This window comes from Macaca nemestrina, chromosome 19, assembly GCF_043159975.1.
Source record: "Macaca nemestrina isolate mMacNem1 chromosome 19, mMacNem.hap1, whole genome shotgun sequence".
Lineage (NCBI taxonomy): Eukaryota > Metazoa > Chordata > Mammalia > Primates > Cercopithecidae > Macaca > Macaca nemestrina.
In genome coordinates this window covers 20,218,824-20,231,428 of record NC_092143.1, presented here as the reverse complement: position 1 = coordinate 20,231,428, position 12,605 = coordinate 20,218,824, and the positions used below count along the sequence as shown (strand labels likewise).

General features: G+C 37.6%; 1 long non-coding RNA gene across 1 annotated transcript; it reads left to right on the top strand.

Moving 5' to 3' along the window:
* The first annotated feature begins 9,722 nt into the window (after nt 1–9,722).
* LOC139360045 (uncharacterized) lies at nt 9,723–10,746 on the top strand. Its single transcript, XR_011616987.1, has 3 exons — nt 9,723–9,952; nt 10,103–10,194; nt 10,392–10,746. It is a non-coding gene; the product is annotated as an uncharacterized lncRNA (long non-coding RNA).
* Nucleotides 10,747–12,605: the final 1,859 nt, after the last annotated feature.

Here is a 12,605-nt window from a genome sequence, read left to right as displayed (position 1 = left end):
GACATGCCCCTTATATGGCATATATTGCTGAAGCTGCTGCTTCCTTCAGAAAAAGCCTCTCCACTGTTCATGTTCCAACATCCTCACCTCCTTCCCACATCACTGTTTATATTCTTGCTTGGGCTGAAGGAATAAAAGATGAACAAAGTACTCAATTTGCCTCCCTCCACCTTTGGGGGTAGGATTGGATGTTTTCAGGATTGTCACGTCCTTAGAAGATGTGAAGTCTGGAGCCCGGGTGAAGAGCTGAAAGCTCCACCCTGCCTCTCAGTTCTGCTATAGACTCTTCTCTATTCTCTGGTTTCCAGGAGGTACAGTTTACCATACTGGTTATCGCCTACTCATTGTTGATGATGGTTTTGTCAACTTGACTGAGTCTGGGAACCACAGTGCCAAGAATTACCTTCGGTGTTTTGACTCAGAGTTGGCCAAGAGAGGAATTTGGGTGAGATGTAGAAGGGATATCTGAAGCGGAAGCCATTCCTCGCCTCTACTAATGTGCGGCCTGCATACCCAGAGGCTGGCCTTGCGGACCAGTGGTGCAGTCTTTCCAGCAGGCACCTGACTTGACCCACAGAGGTGGTAGTCGTGCAGAGGCATGGAGCTGACCATTTCATAGACCTTTCCACGTCATTCTACCGTGTTGGCTCCCCGGTTTCCCCAGCAAGCTCTGACTTTTCTATTGCCAATTTGGCCAGCTGGTGAGTTATTATTATTTTTTTTAATCTTCTAGTTCCCCCATATATTTGTAATGTGTATTCCTCCCATAATCACTGTATTCACATAACATGTGCAGTGGCTCTAAATTCCTGACTAAACCCTGTGAATACATTGTTGATTTTTCCCCTTTTCGATGTGTGTGTGTGTGTGTAATTTTTTAGGTATTTAGGAATAGAAAATTTGATAATTTTTCTTTATTAACTCAAAAAATATTTGTTGGATGTTTTTAACGTGACTATTTTAATTGATTTTTTTCAGAAGGTGGTAACCTTTTTCAGTCAGCAGTTTCTTCTTTACCTCAAGTCGTTTTTTTCCTATTACAATCTTTAGTACTGCTTTGTTTATATATTCTACTTATTTACTCACCCCTTAAACTGCATCAATTACTATCCTATGACCTTCATATCGATCACCCGTTCTTTCTGCATTTTCATTTATGTCATCATTTGAATTCTGACAACTTAAGCTGATGTTTACCACATCACTGATTTTACTTTCAAAACCTTAATGATTGCCTTTATTGCCTCCTTTTAATTGTGGTATTTATTTACTTTGTTAAGTTTTTGTATCTCTTCCTATGCTTTTTCACTTTAGCTTGGTATCTAGTTATGGCATTCTGCTTCAGTTGTGTTGGGTCTTTTCTTCCCAGCACTATTGAGAATATTAGATGATGTCCTGAATATTTTCTTCTATATGCCTTAGTAGATCATTCTTAACATATACTTATTCTTGAATTCTCTCAGAAGCTGTTTTCCTTTGTTCTAGATTACATAACTGAGAAGAAAAGCTGGGTGACTGTTCCTGATTATTCTCTGTTAATTTGTATCGTGGTTGACGCTGGATCTTAGATATAAAGCTGGAGCACAGGTTGATATGCATGAATCCCTTTCTAATTCCTACCAAATGCATCGGCTGCACTAAAATACTCTTCTAGCACTTAATATATCTAATGTAATTGTTAAAAGCAGGGTTTTGGAGTCAGGCCCCAGGGATTTGAATCCTAGGTCTCTCATTGAGTTTGTGTCTTATAATACCATCTACATCAAATGGTGACTACTGTGAAGAGTAAATGAATTAATTCGAAGTATTTAGAACAGTATCTGAAACAGTGATCATTTAATCAATATTAGCTATTAATTACCTCCTCTTCCTTATAAGTAATGTAGTTATTTCCTCCTACTACCCTATGATTCTTAGATACTTTAAACGATTGAAGTCCAGGTAAAATTACGGCTCTCAGCGTTGAAGATTCTTTCAGTGTTTATTTTTATCTAGCATTTTAAATTTACTGGTAAAAATGAAATGTTTGTTTTCTGTTTCCCGCACTCCTGTTTTCTGAGAGCTGTTTTAACATAGATGTAAAAATATAAGAATTAGTTTACTTTTTAGAGGTGGTTATATATTGTCTAATTTCTGTTGACTTTGTATAGTGTAATAGAACCTACAACAAACGGCTACTCCTGTGAGGAGTAAATGAATTAATTCATACGAAGTACTTAGAACAGTATCTGAAACAGTAATAACTTGATCAATATTATCTGTTGATTACATCCTCTTCCTTATGAGTAATGGAATTATTTCATCAATACCTGGGAGTAGAGGAAATGATTGTCAATTTTCTAGTTGGTATAGAACAGAAAATTTTAGCCAGGGGCCAGGCTTTGGTTGAGGAATCATGTCTTACCATTATTTTGAGTGATCTCATTTTCACAATTTGAAGCCTAGGTAGGCTTTTTTCAATCTGTTTATGGTACAAGGTTTGCTATCTGTCTTGGTTGCTGCTGGTTGTGAGTTTTGTCTTGTTTTGAGTTTTCATGGATCTTAGATTTTTAAATTGGGGGGGCCTGCTGCGCTGGGATGCTGCTGGTTAGATGCCATTTATTATCAGCTGCCTGGGCTGCTAATTAAAGAATTTCAAGAGGTATTGTGAATAATTGAAATTCTACCAGTATGTAATAAAACAAAATCAGTATTGTAATACATGTATCCAATAATTTCATTATGTTATTGGATAACATAATAATCTATGATGTATAGATTGCTTCAAATAAGATCTGTTTTTTCCCTCACAGTACATATTTAATAGGAAATATATTTAATAATTGATATTTAGATACTAATGCTTAGTAGGTGACTATTTTTGGCTAAAGTGAATCATTACATCATATAACGTTATAACCATGCTCTTTTTTTTTTTATCATACTATCTCCTAACCTAATCGTGGTTGCTACCTATCTCCTAATCAGCAGTGGTTTCTGCCTTCTCTATTTTTCATTTGTTTTTAAATAACCAAGTAACTCCTGCACATTTCTATTAAATTGATTAATATTATAAATAGCCAAGTTCATTAATGAAACACAAATATAAAAAGAATAACAATGAGTTCTATTTTAACTCACATATTTGTGGTGAGAAATTTAAAATCTACTCTCAGCAACTTTCAAGTATATAATACATTGCTGTTAACTATAAGTCACCACGTTGTACAGTAGATCTCTTGAACTTATTCCTCCTAACTGAAATTTTGTATACTTGACCATCATCTCCCAATCCCGCTGCCCCTGGTAACCAACCTTCTACTCTGTTTCTATAAGCTCAACTTTTTTAGATTCTACACATAAGCGAGAAGATGTGATTTTTGTCTTTCTGTGTCTGGCTTCTTTTATTTAACATAATGTCCTCCAGGGGCATTCATGTTGTCACAGATGACAGAATTTCCTTGTTTTTTAAAGGATAAATAGTATGCCATTGTGTATATATATACACCAAATTTTTCTTGTCCATTCATCTATTGATGGACGCTTAGTTTATTCCATATTTTGAGTATCATGAATAATACTGCCATGAACAGGTGGAGTGCAGCTATCTTTTCGACATACAAATTTTATTTTATTTTTTTTGGCTGTGTATCCAGTAATAGTGGGATTGTTGGATCCTATGGTAGTTATATTTTTATTTTTTTGAAAAGTATTCATACTGTTTTTCCTGATGGCTGTACTAATTTACATTCACACCAACAGTATACAAGGGTTCCCTTTTCTCCACATCCTCATCAATGCTTTTATTTTGGTCTTTATAATAATAGCCATTAGAGAATGATAATTAGGTTTTAAACCTTACCCATTGCATGCAAAATTGTAAACCAACTATTAGATATATGTTGTATTTTTTTTTTGGTAATTCTTCAAATCTAATCAATAACTATGTATAAATTGTTAACTACCTCTCTCAAAGCTCAATTTAGCATATTTTAAGTAATATTTACTGATAACTTAAGATTTAGCTTGCTGCATTGAAGAAGAAAATCCAAACTAGAAACAGGGCCAATCAGTTGAAAACACAAAGCAAAGAAATCAAGAAATTAGTGTTGATTAATGATAATATTTGTAGTATATCATATGCTAAAACACTGGGTAGTTCAAGACAATTTTCTTTGAAGGTCTGCAAAAAGAAAAATCAATTTTCTAAGACAAATCTGTTGAAGAATGAGCTTTCATGTCTAAATTGAAATAGGCAATCTTTTTTCTTTTCTTTTCTTTTCTTTTTTGAGACAGAGTCTCACTCTGTCGCCCAGGGTGGAGTGCAGTGCCGCAATCTCAGCTGACTGCAAGCTCCGCCTCCTGGCTTCATGCCATTCTCCTCCTGCCTCGGCCTCCCCAGTAGCTGGGACTACAGACTATTTTTTCTTTTTACTTTTAACTTGCTATAGGTATTTTTAGAGTGGCAGAAAAATATATATTAATTTCACCTGCTTTTTGGATTCAGAGTAAATAAATAAATAAATAAATGCAACTTTGGTAATTTATAAATATTTTATTATAAATGTATTTTATTTATAACTTACCAATTTTTAAATTTATTTAAAGTCTTTGAAGTTGTTTCTTATGAAATTTAGATAAGAGGATGAAGAATGGAAAAAGATGGTGAGTTATAAAAAAGGGAGAGAAGGCAAAATGTGAGATAGGCAGAGAAGAATAAATCATGAAAAAAAGAGCAGAGACAAGAAGGAAAAGAAAGGACTCTTTCCCCAGAAGTAAGGACTAGGGAAATAGCCATCATAAGCCAATCTAGCTTCTTTCCTCCACTGTTGCTGTGTCAATTGTAATTGATATTTTTCAGACTGACTTGCAGACCTTAGAGGTTGTAGCCTTTATTCTTTCCTGAATTCTCACTGAATAGGCTCCTGTGCAGCCTCTTCCCTTCAGGGCTGGCACTGATGAAACTTCCTCGGTGTAAAAGCTTCTAAGCTTTCTAAATGAGAGACTTCTGTTCTAATGACATAATCTCTCAGGTGTTCTCACCAGTGTTAATTCTCACCGGGAACAAAGTCCTTCTCCATCTTTGTTACCCATATTGTCTCATTTGGAGTGAATTGAAATTGTGGCTAACTGTAAATCAGTAACTGTATATCAGTAACCTGTGCCTCTCTCCGTGGAGTGTTTTGTTCTTTTCAGTGCTGTAGTTCTGCTTCCTGATTCTGCCACCCCAGGGATTCTTCACCGTTGCCTGGTACTCAATACCTAAACACTTAAGTAACATCCTCTATCTTTGAAATACTCAGACTATGTCTAGCTTGGATGCCTTTTAGAGATTCTGCTTAAAGAGACCATCGATTTTTTAAAGTATACATTTAGAATACCTCAGAGATAAGTTTCAAAGCATTTACATATGTGCATTATTCATAATAAAATAGATTTGTAATTTATTTGGCAAAGTATGATACAGATTCACAAACAGTATAATAATATCATGCTGGTATAAGAAAAAGATTAGCTAAGTGCTGCGAAACAAAAATAGCATTATGAGAAAAATGTAAAGTGGAATTCGTATCTTGAGTTTTGAAACTGTGGCCAAGGTGCTAATATTTTTGTTTTATTTTAAAGAATGTTTATGTTACACCCTTATTCAATTCACCTGTATAGCTTCTAAAAAACCAGATTAATTGTGGTAGATGATGATGAAGTACAATAAACTTCAGTAGTAATTCCAGTTCCTACTGAGCTGGATGTGGTATTAGAGATTTAATAAAGATTTCTTCCTCTCTTGAATATGTATGCGGCACATAATGAGATGGAGAGGCAAAGCTAACATTAATATCTGGTGTTTAATTTAACTTTCTAGTTCATTTGTTGAGTACCTGTGCTAGGTACGTGGAATCCAGGGTGAATATGGAATGGTTTATGCCACTAAGTAGCTCACAGGAAAGTGGTGAGGAAACAGAAATGAATAAGAACTTATATCAAACGAATACGCTCTGTGTTTTCCAAACAGTAAAATATCAAGACATTTAATATATTTATATAGGTCTGTACTGTCACAGATCTCTTAGTTTAATGGTTGGTCCGTTACCTTATCTTTAGGAAACAACCTTGCTTATGTGTAGGTCCCAGGTATTCAAATCATGTAGGCCATGGTCCCTGCTCTCAAGATACCCTAAAGGAAAAAGAAAGTAGAACAGAGACTATAGAACAAAATGCCTGTATCATCATAAACTCTCCAATTATTTTCCATCTGTAAACTAAGCTATCTTAATGGTTTTCTATGGAATTAAAAAATGTATGTATGTAAAGCCTTTGACATATGTCTTACATGGAAAAGCAGGTAAGAAGTGGTAGCTGTTATTATTTTAAGTGGATATAAATGCCACAGTAACACAGAAGAGAGAAATTTGTAAATCAGCTGTTGGGAAACAGTGGAAGACTGCAAGGAGGAGAATTTGACTGGCCAAGCTTGCTCTACCAATTAGAAAATGACAACAAAAAGTGCAAAGGACATTCTTGGTAGATAGAAGCAGTATGTGGTAGACAGAAGCAAGGACACATGGCATTTTAGAGAAGTCATGAGTGGCTTGTATGGCCAGAGAGATGGAGCAGTTGGGGGTTGGAGACAATTGGTGAGGGATCCTTTTGGATAGTTAGGCATTGGCTGGACACTTTGAACTAATCTAAGAAATGTGACTGATTGAAGGCATGGATTTTGGAGTGAGAATGATTGGGTTTAAAACCCAACTCAAACCTCACCAGCTGTGTGATGTTTGGAAGCTGTATCCACTCTCTAAATTGCAGTTTTAAATCTGTTAAATAGATACAATAATATTGCTTAACTCACAGGATAGTTGAAAAGATACATGAGATAAGGTAACATAACAAATGTGTACTACATCACAGTTGTATCCTTTGTTGAATGTTATTAGCCTAAAAGTTATCAATATCCACAGAAAGATTTAAGCAAGGGAGAGAGATGATCTTATTTTAATTATAGAGGGTTCATTGGATGAGCATGGAGATACTGGATTGTGGTTAAAGGGCTGCAGAATTTGAATGTAGGGAAAGAAGCTGAGATGGCTTTTGTAGGGTGAGAAATGAGGAAGCAAAGTCATGACTTATAGACATGAGAAAGTGGGAAGATAAAGGGATTTTAAGAAGGGCGAGGCCTTAAATTTAGTGGCTAATTTAATAGGGAGAGTGTCTGAGTGAGAAGGGGAAGTGGAAGCTTATTCATGTGTTTGACTTGGCTGACCGAAGTAAGTTTTGGAGTCTTTCACTGATGTGGAAGATCTATTAGAAAGTTCAGCAACAAAGTAAGTTGAGGAGTGGAGAGACAGGGGATATTCAATAAGAAATCTGCAATAATTACTTGGAAGCATTTGGTCCTAGTTAACAGAATACCTGCAACTGGGTAACTTACAAGGAAAGAAAATTTATTTCTTACAGTTACGAAGGCTGGGAAGTCCCAGATCAAGGAGCTGCATCTGATTAGAGCTTTCTTGCTGGTGAGGAGTCCATAGGGTCCTGAGTCAGTAAAGGGCATCATATGGAGAGAGGACTGAGCATGGTAGCTCAGGTCTCTCTTCCTCTTCTTATAAACCTACCAGTTCCCCTCTTTGATAACCCATTAATCCATTAGCTCATTAATACATTAATAAATGAATGGATTAATGCATTCATGAGAGCAGAACCCTCATGATCCAACCACATTTTAAAGGCCCCTACCTCTCAATAATGCCACACTGGGGATTAAGTTTCAACCTATGGTGAAGGAGACAGTCAAACCATAGAAGAAGCATAGATTTAGCATCAACAGGAGTTTCTAAATAGAGGTAAAAAAAAATATGAATCAGCATGTAAAGGACAGTTAAAGCCTTGGAAGAAAATGAATTTACTCAGGAAGAATAGAGAGATGGGAAAAGCTGAAGACAGGGCCAGGTGTGAAAAGCACCAGTGAGAGTGTAAGCAGAGAAAATCCTTTGAATGAAACTGGGCAGGAATGGCTTGAGAGGCAGGAGAAAACCAGGCTACAGTAATACTGCAAAAGCATGATGAATTTTTCAAAATGGTTAAGGGAAATTCAAATGCTCAGAAAAAGGATAGTAAGGTAAAGTATCAGAATTTTTTGCTGTGGGAAAGAGAAAACACAGTTCAAATAAACACAGAAAAATCGAATTTTATCTCATGTGACAAGAAGTAGAATTAAAATTGCTCTGGGGTTAGTTTACTTAGTGGGACTATACAAAACCATGATAAAAATCATAGTTGTTCCTACAATGAAAGTCTTCCCACTTAGCTGGCTCATCTTGTAATCCTACAACTATGGCCATAATTCCACATAGCACATGCAAACCTTGACTTCCAGAGACAGAAGGAGGATGATTTCTTTCCCTGCCCAGTAGACTTTCTCTTACACTGTAGTAGGCAGAGTAATCCCCCCGCCCACTGACATATCCACATCCTAATTCTTGGAACCTGTGAATGAATTATGTTGTGTGCAAAGCTGAATTAAGGTTGCAGCTAAAATTAAGATTGCTAATCAACTGACCTTAGATTCAGAGTTTATCTTGGATTATCCAGGTGGACCAAGTGTATCACAAATGACCTTAAGAGGGAGGTAGAAAAGGGAGAACCAGAGAGATTGCAGTGTGAAAATGATGTCGTCCTATATTGCTTGTTGTGAAGATAGAAGGATGGGGCAGGCATGAGACCAGGAATGCAGGCAGCCTCTAGAAGGTTAAACATAGCAAGCAAATGGATTCTCTCCCAGAATCTCCAGCAGGAATGGAGCCTTGCTGGCATCTACATTTTAGCCCCGTGAGACCCATTTTGGACTTCTGACCTCCCAAACTGTAAGATGATGTGTAGTTTTAAGGTAGTTTGTGATAATGTGTTACAGCATCAGTCCCCAACCTTTTTGACACCAGGGATGGGTTTCGTGGAAGACAGTTTTTCCATGGACCAGGGCAGAGGAAAGAGGGGGATGGTTTTGGGATGATTCCAGTGCATTACATTTATTGTGCACTTTATTTCTGTCATTATTACATTGTAATATATAATGAAATGATTATACAACTCACTGCAATGTAGAATCGGTGGGAGCCCTTAGCTCATTTTTCTTGCAACTAGACAGTCCCATCTGGGGGTGCTGGGAGACAGTGACAGATCATCATGCATCAGATTTTCAGAAGGAGTGCATAACCTAGATTCCTCTCAGGCACAGTTCACAATGGGGTTTGTGCTCCAATGAGAATCTAAGGCCGCCACTGATCTGACAGGAGGCGGAGCTCAGATGGTAATGCTTGGTACCTGTGGCACTGGTGGTACAGGTGGTAATGCTCAATACCGATCTGTGGCCTGGGGGTTGGGGACCCCTGTGTTTCAGTAACTACAGAAAATGAACACACACCCCTTTGGTAAGAGTTGCATTGTGGGCCCATGCCTAAAGTATTCACTTCCAAGGGGAATTGAATTTCCTAGACAGGCTGAGGCTGTTATGAAGCATATGGCCCCCTGATTCCTGAAACTGTCTTGGGGATGAGAGGGAAAGGCTGTTGGATAGGCAACAAACTATCACATTCAGGCAAGGATGGAAAAATTGTCTATTAAATTTGACAGTTTGGAGGCTAATAATGGTATATATAGAGAAAATTCAGTGGGCAATAGGAAATTGGTGGCTGACAAAATAAATTTTTTTTTTTTTTGATATGGAGACTCACTCTGTCACCCAGGCTGGAGTGCAGTGGCCGGATCTCAGCTCACTGTAAGCTCCGCCTCCCGGGTTTACGCCATTCTCCTGCCTCAGCCTCCCGAGTAGCTGGGACTACAGGCGCCCGCCACCACGCCTGGCTAGTTTTTTATATTTTTTAGTAGAGACGGGGTTTCACCGTTTTCACCAGGATGGTCTCGATCTCCTGACCTTGTGATCCGCCCGTCTCGGCCTCCCAAAGTGCTGGGATTACAGGCTTGAGCCACCGTGCCCAGCTGACAAAATAAATATTTTAAAGTAACTTATACCTAAATAAAAGGCAATATAGAAACCTAATAATTTATATAGAAATAAAATTGTTTGTTTTCTTTTAATATGGGTGATAATGGAAATCTTTTTATGTAGAAAGAGCCAGAGCCAGATGGAAACAGGAGTGAGTAAGGTAGAAGATGAATGATTGAGGATCAAAACTCCCTCAAGAGATTTTATTTGACCAAGTATATCCACATTGTTACTTAAAAGCATATGTTTACTTCCTGTAAGAAATCTGTAAAAATCATTTTAGAGTATGAATAACAATCTTCTTACATGTTTATTATACAAATTTTGATTTTCTCTGTAATGGTAATTTGTAAAATATAGGTACAAAATTTTACAGTTCATTTATTTATATAATAATTCTACTTGTACCTAGCATCAATTCAGTGAAAGCTGTGATTAAGAGGTTTCACATGTATGGAGCCGGAAGCCGTTATCCTCAGCAAACTAACACAGGAACAGAAAACCAAACAGTGCATGTTCTCACTTACAAGTGGGAGCTGAACAATGAGAACACATGTACACAGGGAGGGGAAAAGCACACACTGGGGACTGTCAGGGGAGGGCGGGGTAGGGGAGGAAGACCATCATGATAAACAGCTAATGCATGCAGGGCTTAATACCTAGGAGATGTGTCGATAGGTGCAGCCAACCACCATGGCACATGTTTACCTATGTAACAAACCTGCACATCCTGCACATGTACCCCAAACTTAAATTTAATTAAAAAAGAAAAAACTTTTCAAATTATAGTGTCTGCTAGAACTGGTGATGTCTTCCTAAATACAGCTTGAAACTTCATAAAGGAGCTCTCCTGAGATTTCTTACCATGGAATATCTTCTATTTGAAATCTCCTCTAATAGGATATTTTGGTACTTCAGAAATTCACTCTCTTGGGTTCACTTCAAGAGGGGCTTTATACTGATGACTGTCTCTGGGGTAGCAACACTTCTGTTGTTGCTAACTGGGTGGAGTGACCAGCCTGGTTGCAATCCTACATCTATGATTGTATGACTCCTGTTCTTTAGCATCATTTTAAACCAGTTTCTTGAATTAAACTTTTCTTTTGGAATGAATGAAGTAGATTTTCCCCAGGGTTATTGTTCCGGGTTTATTTATACAACAACCACAGAGTTGGAGGAGAACAAATGCCCATATGAAGAAGCTGACGATTCTTGCTGTGGCCGATAAAACCTCCCTGCTATTTATTACAATCGAGTGGAAGAAAGCAAATAGTCAGTGGAGGCAGGAAGTCTGTTACCGATTGCACAGCAACCCCACTATGTTTCCTTTATCATCAGCTCTTTTCAGTAATCTCCAAAACTCCTTTCAACATCATCTTCTCTGCTGTCAGATTTCCTTGCCTATTAGGCTCACTCTCAGCAGCTGACTGACTGACTTTCTTATTTTATGCAGATTATAGAGTCCAAAAAGGAGTAAATTCTGTAATTTTCCACCTAGATATAAGAGCTCCCACAATTCATTCTTTTCTTTTTCTCTCACATTACAATTTACAAGACATGCTTTTTTCTACTTCAGAGATAATTCCTTGACCTGCCCTCTGGATCTCGTGTTCTGCCTGCCTGCTCAGGAAATTTGATTACTCCCCTTTTATTTCCAGTCTCCTGTATTACTGATTTCTTCTTACAAGTGGTTAAACTTAAACTTATGCCTCCCATTAAGATAAAATTAGCAACAGAACCAAACCCAGCAACAATAAGGTATCATTATCATGGACAATATCAATAGTTCTCACAGTTCCCTCTGATTCTCTGTTGTCTTCTCCCCTTTGCTTTCTTTTTTTGCATTATGCTTTCTGAGAAGTTTCTACACTGGGCGCCTGCAAGGCCTGACTCACTCCTGAACTCCTCGTAATCTGCCTTCTGCCCTTACCCATTCCATGTTAATATGGTGCTACTAAATTCTGCTGATAATGTCATTACTTTTCTTACTTGGCCTCTCTCCGAAGCAGGCTGTATTTCTTTGTTGTTGATATTACTTATCATTTTGCCCAAGCCCTTCCTCTTTTCTCACTAGAATGTTCCTCCCTGGAGGTTCTTCAGCCCCACAGCTGTAGTGAGCACTTATTTGGTGATATGCTGATATGATAATGACTGAATAATGGTATGCTAATATGCTGATAGGGTTGATGGTTCCCTTTTGAACAGCAGATTTCTGTATCAATCTCATCATGTTCAAAGCTGAAATCATTTCCACTAAACTTTCTCCTTTTCTTGTGTTTCTTAGTGAATGGTGTCAATATCTATCCATTTCTTTCAAAGGGAAAACAAATTAGCATTCTTAATTTCTCTTTCCCTCTTACTATCTCATATCTAACAAGTCAAAGGGTCTTATTGATTCTATCACCCCAATATTGCTTGTGTTCATTCATTTCTATCCGTCTGGCCTGACTCTAGTTTATTTCATTATAATCTTTTATCCAGATGACATTAATTGTATATGTGGGAGCCCTGCTTATAACATTGTCCCCCCAGTGTGTCTCTACTGCAAGCAGAATGATCTCTCCCCTGCTTAAATCCTCCTGTGGTTTCTTGTGATGAATTATGATCTCAAAAAGTCTTGTGAGGT